General features: G+C 44.9%; 1 protein-coding gene across 3 annotated transcripts in view; it reads left to right on the top strand.

Annotated features, from left to right (window-relative positions):
• Positions 1–3,364: 3,364 nt before the first annotated feature.
• Positions 3,365–17,197, top strand: part of TTBK2 (tau tubulin kinase 2) — a 161,665-nt gene continuing 147,832 nt past the window's right edge. For all 3 annotated transcript variants that reach the window (XM_062205751.1, XM_062205750.1, XM_062205748.1), the window contains exon 1: positions 3,365–3,740. The gene's annotated coding sequence lies outside the window, so the exon portion shown is untranslated. The remainder of the gene's footprint in view (positions 3,741–17,197) is intronic.

The following is a 17,197-nucleotide window of genomic DNA, read 5'->3' as shown; positions in this document are numbered from 1 at the left end:
TCATCATCATTATCATCATAACAGGTCTCTAATAATTATATAAAAGCCTAGCCACTGGGTCAATAAGACAAAAATTTGAGACCATTTTTTCAATACATCATGCAGTGGCGCTCTATGGTCACTAGGATGCGCTGCTAGCATTTCCAGTCAGCCAGTCATTTTACCAGGAGGGCCTGAAAAGAGCAGAAAGCTTTTCTGTCTAGTGTTGTTTGCAGTTGCTAATCGCTGAACCAATCACTGAACATTTTACACAATGTCATAGGCAGATGTTAGGAATGACAACATCACAACATCACCCCATCACTTTCTCACTTAAAAACTGTGATTATACTACAATACTATATTAGGGATGACCTTGCAACAAAAAGGAGGTCTAAAAGACAAATGTGTATAGAATTCACTGTTCTAATAAAACTTGGAAAAAGTAAGCTGTTAACATTTAGTGGTATGATTATTCTGTGTTTCACAAAAGTTAGGCATGAATGGGAAGCAGATCAAGACATATTTAGAATTATGTTTATAAACAATTTCTTACTAGTTATCATCAGTGTCACTCTCTAGTATAGTCCTCTTTAATCATTATCAAACATAAATTGATATTCAATCGGTTAAAAGACAAACTCATATGCCCCAAATTGGTTAGCTTGCCCATGCCCACCAACAGTGTTCTCTTACCTAATTCTTTGTGCTCTGTTGATTAGAAATAATACATTTCACTACAAAATAAAGGATGAGGTTTCAAAAACACAACAGATACTTGGTGTGAATGCACTTTTGCCAAATTCAGAATGCAGGGGTGAGTGTTTGGCTTAGCAGTTAACACAATACTTGGGACACCAGCATCCCGTATCAGAGTGCCTGAGTTCAAGGCCTGGCTCTGCTCCCAGTTCTGCTTCTTGTTAATGTGTACCCTGGGAAGCAGCAGGTAATGATCAGATAGTTGGGTCCCTGCCACTCATGTGGGAGACTCAGATTGAGTTCCCAGCTCTGATTCAGCCTTGGCTGTTGTGGGCATTTGGGGAGTGAATCAATTATCCAGTTATCCCAAAAATGCAGTGCTTAAAGCAACAGTAAACACTTACGGTAGTTTCTGTGGCTATGGGTTTGGGAGTGGCTTAACTGGCCATCTCTGGCTTAGAATGTCTCACTAGTTGGCGGCCAAGATGCTAGGAGGTCCTTCAGTCACCTGAAGGCCTGACTGGGGATGGAAAATCCATTTCCAAACTGGTGCAGATTATTGGTGTGAGGCCTCTGTTCCTTGCCAGGACACCTCTTCATGGGGCTGCTTTAGTGTCCTGATATGGCAGTGGGTTTCCCTCTAAGTAAGTAATCCAAGAGAGCATAAGGCTGGAGCTACAAAGTCTTCCATGGAGTAGCCTTCTTATCCACACTGTGTAATTTCTATTAGTTACACAGGCTAGCCCAATCCAGTATGGGAGAGACAACATAAAGGTGAGAATACAAGGAAGTAGGGATTACTGGGAATCATTTTCAAGGCTGGCTCCCATCTTTATTTCTTTTTAAAAAGATTGATCTGTCTCAAAGGGTATTCCTGAATTCTAGTACCAGCTCTTGAATAATATATTACCTTGCCATTTATCCTAAATGAAAAAGTATCTCTGGGGACAGACCCACAATTAGTAAATGGAAAAGACCGAGAAAAAGGGAGATTCATTGTTAGGTATATTCAATGAATCTGGACACCCCTAGCCCTTAATTGCTTCAATTTTAAAGAAAGGTATTTGCAGAGACTCTAGTCTTTTCCTATTCAAATTACATGTCTGGACAATACTCTGAATTATAATGGAAAAAGAAACTTGTGGTTTTAATCAGTAGGAAGTGAAACAATTTGGCAACTTCTTTATGTTTGAATAGAACAAGATGAGCTGCATCTTCAATTGCTTTTAATGTACATTCTGTCCTGCTTTTTATCCAAGAACCTGGACACCACAGAGAGCACAGGCGCCTGCTGCTTTTTTTTTAAAGAATGTCAAGACGGTGTGGCATTTCCCCCAGAAGAAGATTCTTGTAAGAACAGTTCTGAGACTGAATGTAGGATTTATATTTAACCTTTCTATATGATTATATATATATATATATATATATATATATATATAGATTTAAAAGTGAGATTTATTAGAGTCAGAGACCTCCAGCAGGGAGGGGGACTTCCAAGCGAGGAAAAACCCTTCTATATTCTTAATTAGCTTTAATGATGCCTCTTGTTTCTGTCTTTTAACTGTTACAGTAAAATGGAGCTTCTATGTCACTGCACGCGCTCTGTCCATCGTAGACCGCTGGGAGTCCTGCGAGTGTTATGAGAAAAAGCACTGCACACGAGGGGTTTAAGAGACTTGAGTTTTGCGTCTGCTGCGAATTAGTTTTAGAGCTTCTGGAAAGTTGTTGAACTGGGGTTTCCCTTCTGAACACTGCGGGTGAGGATGGCAGAAGGTCTGGGTCGGAAGGTTTTCCTTCACCGGGGAGGCTGGCACAACCAACGCGCAATGCAACTGGAACCCGCAGCACCTCTGCTCCGCCCTCTTCGCTTTTCTTTCAAAATCTTGAGCGACTCCCGCACACCCTCGCTTAGCGTCCCACACGGTCCGCAGCGCGGCTCCCGGCCGACTCCTCGGCGGCGGTGTTTCCAACAGGGCAGGAAGTGCCGTCCTTCGTGGGCTGAGAGGCCGCAGGGGCACCGAGGCTGACGTCCTCGGTGGAAGCCTCCGTCCCTTTGCCTCCTCACTCCTCCAGGCCTTTCCCTGGTCCCCCGCGGCGGGAGCTCCGTGAGGCGCCGTTGCGGGCAAGCCCGGCGGCTTCGGGCTCTGAGGAGGCCAATGGCTCCTTTCACCTGGGACCCGGCCTCACGATCCGGGGCCCTTCCCCGCGACCGCCTCGGTGTGGAAATTCCTAGCGTGACGAAGCAGCCGCGGTTTTCTGTCAAAAAAATCCACAAAAACCCTCACTCGTGGCGTCACACGCACGCCTCTCTAAGTTAATCACTGAGCTGAGAGAACACCTTCCTGCGGCCATCATTCATCTCAGAAGCCCTGCCTCTCTCCTCGGGACAGGCGGGCAGTTGCGGCTGGGGCTGGAACTACGAGGCCCAGAATCCCCGCGCGCATGCGCGTTGCCATTGTGATGCTCCTTTCCCGGTAACTCGCCCTCTCAGGCAAACCTGAAGATAGCGGCAATTCTCCGGTGGGGGGCGGAGACGCTCCCTGCCCGACTCTCCGCCCCCTCCGTGATAGGCAATGGGACCAGCCAACCGACGCTGCAGGCTCGGAACGCACTCTCCAATCAGCACCTGTGGCGGAGAGGTGGGCGTGCGCACTGGCGGGGCAGGTGGGCTAGGCTGTGCCGGGTTGCGAAGGGGGAGCATAACGTCGGGTCGGGTCAGCGGGCGCTGCAGTAGTCGCCGCAGCGGCGATGGGAGCGGTGGGGACTAGGCGGCGGCGGCGGCGGCAAGAGGAACAGGGGCTGGTACGAGAGCAGCGGCTGGGGGCGGCCAGCAGCAGCAGTAACGGCAGCGGCCGCCGCCGTCGCCAGTAAGCGCGGACGGTACCTGAGGGGACAATCCAGCCGGCCGGCCCTCGAAGCCGCGCTCAGGTCCCGCCGCAGTCGGCGGCGGGGGATGGGCAGGCGGCGACGGTCCCGCCTGCCGAGGGTTGTCCCCTGCCGGTCCTGGCCCTGAGCTGGACCCCAGCCCTCCGCCCGAAATCCCCGCGTCCGCCACGGCCCAGGTAGGACACACCCCCCGCACCCCCAGGGCGCCCCGGGTGGCCCCGGCCCCGCCCTCCCCCGATCCTGACCCCCTTCCCTGGGCCGCAGCCCTCGCGGAGTGGCCGAGCCTGGCGAGGAGGGGAAGGGCACCCGGGGCTCGTAGGTCGCTGCCCACGCCCCGGACTTCTGCCAGACCCAGTCACTTTCCAGCTCGGAGACGGTTCTGGTTCTGCCCCATTTCCCCGAAGGCGCCTGCCGCGTCTTCCCCCTCCCCGAGGCTTCGGGTGTCTCCGCCGAACTTGGAGGGTCATGAAGCTTGATTCTGTTTCTCTCTCTGGGTGACCCACATATCGCTGAGACTCATTGCTCTCCGGGTGCCGGGACCTGGGTGCACCGAGGGTTCTTAGGAATTAGCAGTGCGTCTTTCCCAGCCCGCCCGGCTGTCATGGAAGGGGGTCTAGGACCGGGGAGTCTTGTCTGCTGTGTTGCAACGAGGAGGAAGGCCCGGGACTTTCTGGTACTTAGGTGCTGAAGTAATGAGCCGAGGGATTTGTTCGTCACTTGCTTCGACAAAGATGATGATGTTGACACCGTGGGATGCTGTGGGAGGGACAAAAGACTCCACACATTCATACTGTCAAATCAGAGAAGTATGTCAGCCGTTGTTGTGCGAGGGTACTTTATCTTACAGGGAAGTTAATTTTGATTCAGTCGTGGTTGCGTTGGAGATAAAATGACATTGAGTTGTACTCTGCTTTGAATTAAAGTTGATAGGTGGCAGCAATCCTGGAATTAACTCTTCTCTCCCCTAGCTTTGCAAATTTGTTCCTTCTTGGAGGAACACTAAAGAGAACAGTTTTATTATAACCTTTTAATGATGTAAAGGTGTTTTCTTATTCAGTAGAAATTCTCTGTGTGTGCCTGGGTGTGTGTGTGGGTGTGGCTGTGAATGGGCCCAGGTCATACACACCGAGGATCCACTCTGTTTTCTTACAGTGTTGATTCTGAGCCCTTCATAACAGTTGCGTTGGTATCTGCACACTGATTTGCCAAGTAGACCAGGAAGATGTTTCTGGTGTTTTTCTTTCAGACAAACGGAATAGAGTAGCGTTTATTTAGTTGGGGAAAAGGGGGAGTGATTTTATAGAGGAGAGCGAGTGCTGTGTGTTGCTTCCTCTCCTCCCCTTTTAGTAAAGAAGCAGTAGTGGTGATAAATACAACATAATATGACGAATGTTGAAAATTGCTTTTATATATTTATTTTTTTGAAATTGTATTTATTAATTTGAAGGGCAGTGTTACAGAGAGAGGGAGAGAGAGAGTGGTCTTCCATCCCCTGGTTCACTTCCCAAAGGGCCACATTTGGACCAAGCAAATGCCAGGTGCCTATAACTCTATCCAGGTTCCCCATGTGGATTGCAAGGGTTCAAGTACTTGTGCCATCTTCCACTGCTTTTTAATTTTTTTTAAGATTTATTTATTTATTTGAAAGTCAGAGTTAAACAGAGAGAAGAGAGGCAGAGAGAGAGAGAGAGAGAGAGATCTTCCACATGCTGGTTCTCTCCCCAGTTGGCCACAACAGCTGGAGCCACGCACATCTGAAGCCAGGAGTCAGGAGCTTCTTTGGGGTCTCCCACGTGGGTGCAAAAGGGGCCCAAGGACTTGGGCCATCTTCCACTGCTTTCCCAGGCCATAGCAGAGACAGAGAGCTGGATTGGAAGTGTAGCAGCTGGGACTCAAACCAGCACCCATATAGGGGGTCGGCGCTTCAGACCAGAGTGTTAACCCACTGTGCCACAGCGCCGGCCCTTCTACTGCTTTCTTAGGTGAATTAGCAGGGAGCTGGTCAGAAGTGGAGAAATCAGGACTCGAACTGGAGCTCATAGGGAATGCTGGCATTGCAGGCAGCAACTTAACCTGCTGCACCACAGTCCTGCCCCTGAATAGCTGTTCTTAAATCTAAAAAGAAAAAAAAGTCTCAGTGTGTATACTTGGATGGTATTTGAGGTATACTGTAATCTATTCAAATTGGGAACATATTGAAATGAATCTTTAATTTAGAAGCTTATGTGTTCTTGTGTGATATATTTTAATCAAGATACTAAAAGGGATGTTTGGGAACATGGCTAGAGGAAAGTTTTTCTAATATTTTTCTCTCAGTAATATCAGGGAAATTTTTTTCCTGTTCTAGTTTTAGACATGTAAAGAAATTGAAGTCTACAGTTTCATCAATTTCATTATAGTATCAAATTACAACAAATTTGCTCATTAGTAGAGGGCTGACTAAAAATATAACTTGTACTATAGTTGATAGATAATTCAGTGAATTTTCTATTATTATGTATGTCTTCAGATATTTGTGTCTTTTTAAAAACTTTGTTACTTCAAGAAAGCTTCACAAAGTTAGAACTCATTTGTCTTAGCAAATTGAACTCAATTATATAATGCTTCAAATATTAAATAAAATGTTAGAAGTGAAAGGGTATTTTACATCTAAAATACATTAAAATATGATAGTGAAACATTGTTGGTTTTTTCAGAGTAAGTACTCCAGAGCTGAGTTATCTATTATTATGGAATTTAAATTTAGCTTTATGGGGCAGGCAATGCTTCATACACTTCACAACTTTAAAAAGTAATATAAACAAATTAATTTCAACTCATGAGAGACACTGAGTTGGCATCACCCAACTAAGACACTTTCAGATTCTTAATCTTCAGAAACTATGAGATAATAAATGTTTGCTCTTTCAAAAAATATGTAATAAGAGAAGATGTTTAATATCATTGTAGAACTAGGGGAGGCTGGATTGACTAGCAAAATAAAATAGCCTTTGAAAACTGGTAGGAAACAGTTTCCTTCCTTCTTCACTTTTATTTGTTTATTATTTGAGATGTGGGGAGAGACAGAGAAACTCAGAGAGATCCCTTATCTTCTGGTTCATTCAGATGCCCCTAATAGGCAGAGGTCTGAAACTGGGAACTGGGAATTCACTTTGGGTCTCCCTCATGGGTTATGAGGATGCAACCACCTGACCTATCACCAGCTATCTCCCAAGGTGTGCACCAGTAGGAAGCTGGAATCAGAAGCTGAGATAGGACTTAAACCCAGTATTCTAGAGTAGGATGTGGGCTTTTCCAGTGGCATCTTAACTGCTAGGCCTTCCACTTTTTAAAAAATAGCTCCTATAGGAAACATTGCTTAAAGAAAAGTTTTATTTATTTGAAGGGAAAGAGAGACAGATGAGCTACTGATTCAATCTCTACATGCTTGGCAACAGCTGGGGCTGTGTAAGGCCAAAGCCAGAAGCCTGTAGCTCAATCCGGGGCTCCCATGTGGGTGGCAGGGACCCAGTTACTTGAACCATCACTTGTACTCCCAGGATATACATTTTTAAAAAATCTGAATGGCAGAGAGACAGAGATATCTTCTGTGCACTGCTTTGCCCCTCAAATGACTGCAATGACCAGAGCTGGGCCAGGCCATAGCCAGGTCTCTGATGTGGTAGCATGGGCCCAAGTACTTGGTCCATCATCTGTTTTCCCAGATATAGTTAGCAGGAAGCTGGATTGCAAACAGAGCAGCCAGGACTGAAACCTGGCACTCTAATATGGGGTGCCGCCATTACCAAACTCAGCTTAAACTGCTGTACCAAAGGCTGCATTCCCCACCCCCCCTTCCCTCACCAATTCTGCCCGCAAGGATGTACATTAGTAGGAAGTTGGAATTGGAAATGGAGTGGGGACTCAAACCCAGGCTTTCCAAGATGGGATGTGAGTGATGTCTTAACTGCTATGCCACAGTATCCCCAGAATTTCTTTTATAGATATGTGGCAAACAGCTTTTTAAGTTTGAGGCCATGTTTCTCAAAATTACTCTAGTTGTATTTTTTTTGTTCCTTGAGACACACTCAAAATATAGCTGGAGCTATTTTTGCTTATTTGCTTTGATTTTTTTAATAATGTGGAATATCTTCAATATTTATAGATTTTTGAAGTTAAACACATTTTATGTTATTTTACTTCTTTGCTGTCTTTTTTGGGTTATCCAGCATATTGTAAACAGTAGTGATGGTAGTGATAGTTTTTTCCTCCAGGCCTCAGCGAGTAGAATCTTTTGTGCTGAAAATACTCAGTGCTTTCAAGTTAAATATCATATTTCTATATTTGATAAAAGAACCTTTAAGTTCATATGAAAAAGTTGAGTTTTTTAGGGCTAAATTTTGAGAAGTATAACATATATTACCACTCAAAAATAGTTTAGTCCTGATTAAATTCTGGTGATCCTTGATTATAAGTTTAAAATACAGATTGAAATTGAGGCCGGCGCCGTGGCTTAACAGGCTAATCCTCCGCCTTGTGGCGCTGGCACACCGGATTCTAGTCCCGGTTGGGGCGCCGGATTCTATCCCAGTTGCCCCTCTTCCAGGCCAGCTCTCTGCTGTGGCCAGGGAGTGCAGTGGAGGATGGCCCAAGTGCTTGGGCCCTGCACCCGCATGGGAGACCAGGAGAAGCACCTGGCTCCTGGCTTCGGATCAGCACGAAACGCCGGCCGCAGTGGCCATTGGAGGGTGAACCAATGGCAAAAAGGAAGACCTTTCTCTCTGTCTCTCTCTCTCACTATCCACTCTGCCTGTCAAAAAAAAAAAAAAAAAAAAAAAGCATTAAATAAAAAACCCAGAGCATCGAACAAACATGAAATGCTTCGTTTAAAAAAAAAAAATCATTATATCTTTTTTTTTTTTAAAGATTTATTCATTTACTTGAAAGTTAGAGTTGCACAGAGAGAGGAGAGGCAGAAAGAAAGGTCTTCCATCTGCTGGTTCACTCCCCAGTTGGCCGCAATGGCCGGAGCTGCACCGATTCGAAGCCAGGAGCCAGGAGCTTCTTCTGGGTCTCCCACGTGGGTGCAGGGGCCCAAGGACTTGGGGCATCTTCTATTGCTTTCCCAGGCCGCAGCAGAGAGCTGGATCAGAAGTGGAGCAGCCGGGTCTTGAACCGGTGCCCATAGGCGATGCCAGCGCTTCAGGCCAGGGCATTAACCCACTGTACCACAGCGCCGGCCCCAGAGAATTTATATCTTTATTGACATTAATAGTCATTGTTTTTTAATGTTTGAATTAAAAACTTGTTTGCCATTATGTCTGTTTTTACCAAAATACTGTTGTTACTAATATTTTTTTACCTCTTGTTCAGAGTTTCAAAGTAATTACCTTAAAAAGTGAGGCAACATTGTTTCTCTTCTCTTATTCTACATATATAATCTAACTACTATATTTATCTGACATATAGCTTTTTTTTTTTAAACAGGCAGAGTTAGACAGTAAGAGAGAGAGACAGAGAGAAAGGTCTTCCTTCCATTGGTTCACCCCCCAAATGGCCGCTATGGCCGGCGTGCTGTGCTGATCAGAAGCCAGGAGCCAGGTGCTTCCTTCTGGTCTCCTATGCAGGTGCAGGACCCAAGCACTTGGGCCATCCTCCACTGCCTTCCCAGACCACAGCAGAGAGCTGGACTGGAAGAGGAGCAACCGGGACAGAACCGGTGTCCCAACCAGGACTAGAACCCGGAGTACCAGTGCCACAGGCGGAGGATTAGCCTAGTGAGCCACGGCGCTGGCCACATATAGCTTTTTTAAAAAATGCCTATTTATTTTCCTGTACTTGAAAGAGCAAGAGAGAGCAAGAGTGAGAGAACTTCTACCCACCATTTCACTTTCCAGATGCCTACAAAAGCTAGGGCTGGGCCATTCTAGAGGCAGGAGTGTAAAGCTCCATCTAAGTCTCTTTCACAAATGACAGGAGCCTAAGGACTTGAGCCATCATCTGCTGCATTCCGGGATGCATTAATAGGAAGCTGGATCAGAGGAAGAGTAGCCTGGACTCTGACATGAGTGGCAGCTTAACGTACTGCACTGAAATGCCCACCCCTAACATTTAAAAATTTTTGATATGTATTGTGTATTTCTGATGGAGTTTAGAGTCCTCTGTATTTTTACTCGATCTACGAAGTGCCTCAGTTTCTAAGGTATCTAAAGAAATATTTTATTAACAACTTTCGTATGGATAGAATAAAACTTTTTTTTTTTTTAAAGATTTATTTATTTGAGAGGCAGAGTTGCAAAGAGAGAGAAGGAGAGACACAGAGAGAGGCCTTCTATTCACTGGTTCACTCTCCAAATGGCAACAACAGCACTGCAGACAGAGGCTTAACCTACTATGCCACAGTGCCAGACCTGTACCCTCTTTTTTTTTTTTTGTTAAATTTTATTTATTTGAAAGGCAGAATTACAGAGATAGGTAGAGCCAGAGGGAGAGAGGGGTCTTCCATCTGCTGGTTCACTCCCCAAATGGCCACAATGGCCAAAGCTGAGCTGATCCGAAGCCAGGAGCCAGGACCTTTCTCTGGGTCTCCCATGTGGGTGCAGGGGCCCAAGTCCTTGGGCCATCTTCCACTGCTTTCTCAGGCCATAGCAGAGAGCTGGATTGGAAATGGGGCAACTGGGACTTAAACCTGTGCCCATATGGGATGCCAGTGCTGCAGGCCAGGGCTTTAACCTGCTGCGCCACAGCACTGGCCCCTTAACCTCATTTTTAAAAAGGCAATTACTTTGAAACTGCACAGAGAAATAAGACAGTATAAAAATATTACAGGAGCATTTTGGTAAAAACAGACATAAAGCAAGTCTTCTAATTCAGACATTAAAAAATAATCGATCTAAGGTCTGCTGTTGTGGTGTAGAGTGTGAAGCTGCTGCCTGCGACGCCAGCATCCCATATGGGTGCCAGTTCGAGATCTGGCTGCTCTGCTTCCAATCCAGTTCTCTGAAAATGCACCTGAGAAGGTAGTGGAAGATGGTCCAAATCCTTGGGCCCCTGCATCCACATGGGAGACACTTGAAAGGCATTCTTGGCTCCTGTCTTCCATTGGGCCCAGCCCGAGCCATTGCAGCCATTTGGGAAGTAAACCAGCAGATGGAAGATCATTCTCTCCCTCTCTCTAACTCTGACTTTCAAATAAATAAATAAATCTTTTAAAAATGATTCTAAATAAGATAGAGCTGAAGGGTAGAAAAAAAGAAAAAACTGAATGAACAAAGAGAAAAACAATGAAATTTGATTTTAAGAAATCATCTGGAGGGGGCAGGTATGTGGTACAATAGTTAAGACACCACTTGGGTTGGCCACATCCTGAGTCAGAGTGCCTGGTTTGAGTCCTGGATCTCCTACTTCTCATTCAGCCTCCTGCTAATGACACCCTAAGAGGAAGTAGTGATGGCTTATGGACTTGGGGCCCTGCCACTTAAATGGGAGATCTGGATTGAATTCTAGAATCCTGGCTTTGGCATGGCCTGGCCCTTGCTATTGCAGGCATTTTGGGAACGAAATGACAGATGGAAGATTGATCTCTCTCTCTCTCTCTCTGTCACTTTGCCTTTCAAATGAAATTAAATAATCTAGGGGTTAAATTACATGGTAAGTGGGGCGGGTGTTTGGCACAGAGGTTAAGATGCCACTTGTAGGCTGGCATTGTGGCCGTTGTGGCCATCTGGGGAGTGCACTAGCAGATGGATGATCTCTGACTCTTCCACCTTAACTCAGCTTTTCTGAACCTTTGAACTACTGCAGTAGTCACATCTGTTCATTCATTAAATACTTGTTAAGTATCTACCATGTTACTTTGTTAGAGGTCAGATTCAGCAGTGAACAAAACAAATAAAAGCTCCTCACTTTTTGAACTTACAATATAGTAGAAGACATTTGTGGAACAGGAATTAAAAGTGTTCCAAGCATTATGAAGGAAAAATGCAGACGTGTACATATAATAGATAGACCCAGGGGCTGGCGCTGTGGCATAGTGGGTAAAGCTGCCTCCTGCAGTGCCAGCATCCCATATGGGCACCGGTTCGAGTCCTGGCTGCTCCACTTCCTATCCAACTCTCTGCTATGGCCTGGGAAAGATGGCCCAAGTCCTTGGGCCCCTGCACCAGTGTGGGAGACCCAGAAGAAGCTCCTAGCTCCTGGCTCCTGGCTTCGGATCCATGCAGCTCCGGCCGTTGTGGCCAATTGGGAAGTGAACCAACAGATTGGAAGATATCTCTCTCTCTTTCTCTCTCTCTAACTCTGACTTTCAAGTAAAATAAATAAATCTTTTAAAAAAAAAATAGATAAACCCAACAGTCAAGAGATGGGTTCAGGGAAGAAGTTTCTTTTGTTTGTTCTACATACAGTTCTACACACTCTATCAAATTTAGAGTTTAGTGGATATATTACAGGTAGAAGTAGTTAAATAATTTAAATGTTTTTATATTAAAAAATTAATAAAACTAAATTTTTACACACAAATCCTAAAACAGTTTAGACACATCCTTTCAGAATACCAGGCTGTTGTGAAAAGGTTTGTCCTGAAGAGTCCACTTCTTCCTTCATTGTGGGTTTCTACCTTGGGTTTTTCCAGGCTTCAGTTGCTTGAGTATTGATAGAGTTCCTTTGTTATATTTCACACTCTCTGAACCATCAGAAGCAAGGATGGGGCCGGTGCCATGGTGCAGTGGGTTAATCCTCTGCCTGTGGTTCTGGCATCCCATATGGGTGCCGGTTCATGTCCTGGCTGCTCCTGTTCCAATCCAGCTCTCTGCTGTGGCCTGGGAAAGCAGTACAAGATGGCCCAGGTTCTTGGGCCCCTGCACCCGCAAGGGAGACTGGAAAGAAGCTCTTGGCTTCAGATTGGTGCAGTGAACCAACAGATGGAAGACCTCTCTGTCTCTCCCTCTCACTGTAACTCTACCTCTCAAATAAAAAAAAAAAAAAAAAAAAAAAAGAGCTAGGACTAGGTGTTACCAGTAGTGAGGCTGTATATGGTTACAAGAAAAAATGTTCCAGTAGTTCCAGTGTCTGTGTAACTAGGATCTAGCAGCTTATAGGTGGTTCATTAAATGTGCAAGTAATTAAGCTATAATTTGAACTGAATATCTTTGTAAGTTGAAAAGATAGGTTTTTGTTTTTTTGACAGGCAGAGTGGACAGTGAGAGAGAGAGACAGAGAGAAAGGTCTTCCTTTTTGCTGTTGGTTCACCCTCCAATGGCCGCTGTGGCCGGCGCACCGCGCTGATCCGAAGGCAGGAGCCAGGTACTTCTGCTGCTCTCCCATGGGGTGCAGGGCCCAAGGACATGGGCCATCCTCCACTGCACTCCTGGGCCACAGCAGAGAGCAGGCCTGGAAGAGGGGCATCTGGGACAGAATCCGGCGCCCTGACCGTGACTAGAACCCCGTGTGCCAGCACCGCAAGGCGGAGGATTAGCCTCTTGAGCCGCGGCGCCGCCTGAAAAGATAGGTTTTTAAACCAAAAAGTATATATACCGTATCATGAACTGAAACCTAATTTTTATTTTCGAGAATAAAATTATTATATCTGCTACTATTTAAAAAATTTTTTATTTATTTAGTTTGAAAGAGTTACAGAGAGAGGGAGATGGAGACAGATCTTCTGTCCACTGGATCACTCCCTAGATGGCTGCAACAGCCAGCACTGGACCAGGCTGGAGCCAGGAGCCAGGAGCTTTACCTCGGTCTCCCACATTGGTGGCAGGGACTCAAACACTTAGGCCATCTTCTGTTGCCTTTTCCGGGCTGTTAGCAGGGAGCTGGACTGGAAGTGGAGCAGCAAGGACATGAATCATTACCCATATGGGATGTCAGCATCACACGTGGCAGCATTACCTGCTTTACCACAACTCCGTTCCCTATCTACTACCTCTTTAAAAAAAAAAAAAAAAAAGATTTTCCTATCTACTACTTCTTAATAAATATTTACTAAACAAATTAATATAAACTGTTTATTATGCATCCATATGATGTTTGAATTTATTCTTGTTTCTCCTGTAACTTATCATAGGACTTTAGATAACTTGACTTCTCTTTGCCTATTTTTGTTTTTTAAAGGAAAGTTAATATACTTAAAATCTTTTTACAATGAAAGTCTATTTTTTCTTTGTCTACTGAGAGAGTCATAACATAAAACTTTATTTGATTGGTTTGGTTACAGTAGGTTTTCTCAAGAATAATATAGCTTAGAGTTTTCCAAGCAATCTGACCATACAAATTGCACAGTATTTTCTATAAGGGGAGAATTTGTTTCTGTGTTGTTAGCTTTGTCGTCAGGGAGAGGAGAACTACATTGTTTACACTTTATTCTGTTGTTAGTAATTGTAACCATACTGACTACTAACGTTTCTCTTCACTTTAAAAATAAGGTCTGTTTTATCTGAAAGGCAGAAATAGGTATGTAGGTAGAGGCAGAGAGAGATCTCCCATCCAGTGCTTCCTTTCCCAAATGCCTGCAACAGCCATGACTGGGTCAACTGGAAGCTAGGACTTTGGGGCTCAATCTAGGTCTCCCATGTGGGTGTCAGGGACCTGAGAATTTGAGCCATCACCTGCTTCCCCCAATTTGGACATTAGCAGGAAGCTAGAATTGAGAGCAGAGCTGGAAATTGAAACTAGGCACTCCAACATGAGATATAGGAATCCCAAGCAATGTCTTAATTATTATGCCAAATGCCTGCCCCTCTCTTCATTTTTAAGAGTTATTTAACTTGATTGCATCTATTTATTGAGCTGGGAGAGATTCCATGCTGCTATAAATATAGTTTAGAATGGGAGGCCAGTGTTGTGGCATAGCAGGTTAAGCTACCTTTGATACTGGCATCCCACATGGTTATAGGCTGTTCTACTCCCAATCCAGCTCCCTGCTAATGCACCTGGTAAAGCAGCAGAAGATGGCCCAAGTACTTGGGCCTCTGCCATCCACGTAGGACACTGGTTGAAGCTCCTGGTTTCTCATGACCATTTGAAAAGTGAACCAGCTGATGGAGGATATCTCACCCTTCCCAACCCCCCATAAACCAGTCTTTCAAATAAAGAAATGAATCTTTAAAAAAAAAAAAAAGTTTAGAATGAACAGTTGAGTTGTTAGGATTATTATCAAATCTTTCTCTCTTTTTATTTACTTTTTTAAAAAAAGATTTATTTATTTATTATTTAAAAGGCAGAGTTACAGAGAAAGAGGGAGAGAGGAGGTTTTCCATCCTCTGGTTCGCTCCCCAGTGGCTACAATCGCTGGAGCTGAGCTGATCTGAAGCCAGGAGTCAGGAGCCAGAAGCTTCTTCTGGGTCTCCCACATGGGTGCAGAGGCCCAAGCGCTTGGGTTCTCTTCTGCTTTCCTAGGCTGTAGCAGAGAGCTGGATCAGAAGTGGAGCAACTGGGATGCAAACTGGTACCCATATGGGATGCTGGCACTGCAGGTGGTGGCTTTACCTGCTATGCCACAGCACCAGCCCCCTTTATTGATTCTTTTTTTTTTCTTTTTTTTGACAGGCAGAATTAGAGAGAGAGAGAGAGAGAGAGAGAGAGAAAGGTCTTCCTTCCGTTGACTCACCCCCTAAATGGCCACTTTGGCCGGTGCGCTGTGCCGATCAGGAGCCAGGTGCAGGACTCCCATGTGGGTGCTGGGCTCAAGCGCTTAGGCCATCCTCCACTGCCTTCCCGGGCCACAGCAGAGAGCAGGACTGGAAGATGAGCAACCGGGACAGAATCCGGAGCCCCAACCGGGACTAGAACCTGGAGTGCCGGTGCTGCAGGTGGAGGATTAGCCTAGTGAGCCGTAGCGCCGGCCCTTTATTGATTATTTAGAGGGGCTTTTGCTAAGATAAATGGGGAAAAATGAAAACACCATATCCCACTGGATTTTTCTGTTGTTTACATATTAGATATCTTGAAAAGCTTAGCTGTTGTATAGTCTTTATAAATTTGTATATATATATATATATCTTGCTTTATTTTAAAATATAACAATTTATATAACTTGATAGTGTAAAAAATGTAGTATTTTGGTTTTTAGAATTTACTGCTGTGCATCTCACTACATTTTTATCAAGCTTTAGAATATATGTATATAAATCAGGCACTCTGGCCGGCGCTGTGGCTCACTAGGCTAATCCTCCGCCTTGCAGCGCCGGCACACCGGGTTCTAGTCCCGGTCGGGGCACCGATCCTTTCCCGGTTGCCCCTCTTCCAGGCCAGCTCTCTGCTGTGGCTAGGGAGTGCAGTGGAGGATGGCCCAAGTGCTTGGGTCCTGCACCCCATGGGAGACCAGGAGAAGCACCTGGCTCCTGCCATCGGATCAGCGCGGTGCGCCGGCCGCAGCGCGCCAACCGTGGTGGCCATTGGAGGGTGAACCAACGGCAAAAGGAAGACCTTTCTCTCTGTCTCTCTCTCACTGTCCACTCTGCCTGTCAAAAAAAAAATAAAATAAAATAAATCAGGCACTCTGAATACTGTTTACATAATAGATCATGATTACTTTGAAAGCATCTCATCTTTTGCTTTGATAATAGGAGGTATTTGGTGAATAATTTTTATCAAATTTGGAAATGTGATTTAGGCTTACTTTTTTCTAAGCATGGGATCTCCCTGAGCCTTATAGGTGTATCCAGAAAGTAAAACAATGTTTTAAAGATAAAGAGAAACATTTCTTCTTTTCTAAAGATTTATTTATTTGAGAGGCAGAGTTAGAGAGAGAGGTCTTTCTTCCGCTGGTTCACTTCTCAAATGGCTGCAGTGGCTGGAGCTGGGCTGATCTGAAGCCAGGAGCCAGGAGCTTCTTCTGGGTCTCCCATGTGTGTCAGGAGCTGCAGCACTTGGGCTATCTTGTACTGCTTTCCCAGACTGCTGGCAGAGAGCTGCTTCAGAAGAGGAGCAGCTGGAATGTGAACTGGTGCCCATATGGAATGCTGGCACTGCAGATGGAGGCTTAACCTACTACGCCACAGCGCCAGTCCAAGAGAAACATTTCAGGACAGTATATTTACTCTTTTATAAAGTAAAAAAAAAAATTACATAATAAAAGTATAAATAACCTTTTTATTAATCTCCTTTTGGGACTCCAGTAACATATATAGGGTACTTCACAAAGTTCATGGAAGACTGGAATTAAAGATAAGCTTTATTTTGCGGCAAAATATTTTTGAAATCCTTGCAGTTTTTTTAGTTTGCATTTTCCATGAAGTTTTTGAAATCTCTCAGATGTTAGGCCTTTTGATATTATCTCAGCTCATTGATGCTGTGTTCATTTTGTTTGTTTGTTTCATTTTGGATAGTTTCTTTTTTATTAATTCCTGATACACTTCTATAATATTTTCCACAGAGTAGCTTCTGGCTTTATACATTTCAAAACTGGCTCCTCCTTTACATCTCGGGCCCAGTGCCACTGGACATGTTTGTGTCATGATGTGCTCTCTGGTCTAGAAGTCAGCAAGGTTGACCATAGTAATCTTCTTGGAAAACCTTCAGATCCTGGACCCAAGAGCACAATGAGTTGGGAGAGTAGTCTTGCATTCGTGGGTCACAGGAGGCAGGAATGAAGAATGGCAAAGATGAAGAGATGTGTTTGGAAGAATGGGTGCAGAGCCTCCATCCATTC

Source organism: Lepus europaeus, chromosome 11 (genome assembly GCF_033115175.1).
Source record: "Lepus europaeus isolate LE1 chromosome 11, mLepTim1.pri, whole genome shotgun sequence".
NCBI classification, from domain to species: domain Eukaryota; kingdom Metazoa; phylum Chordata; class Mammalia; order Lagomorpha; family Leporidae; genus Lepus; species Lepus europaeus.
This window is presented reverse-complemented; position numbering and strand designations above follow the sequence as displayed.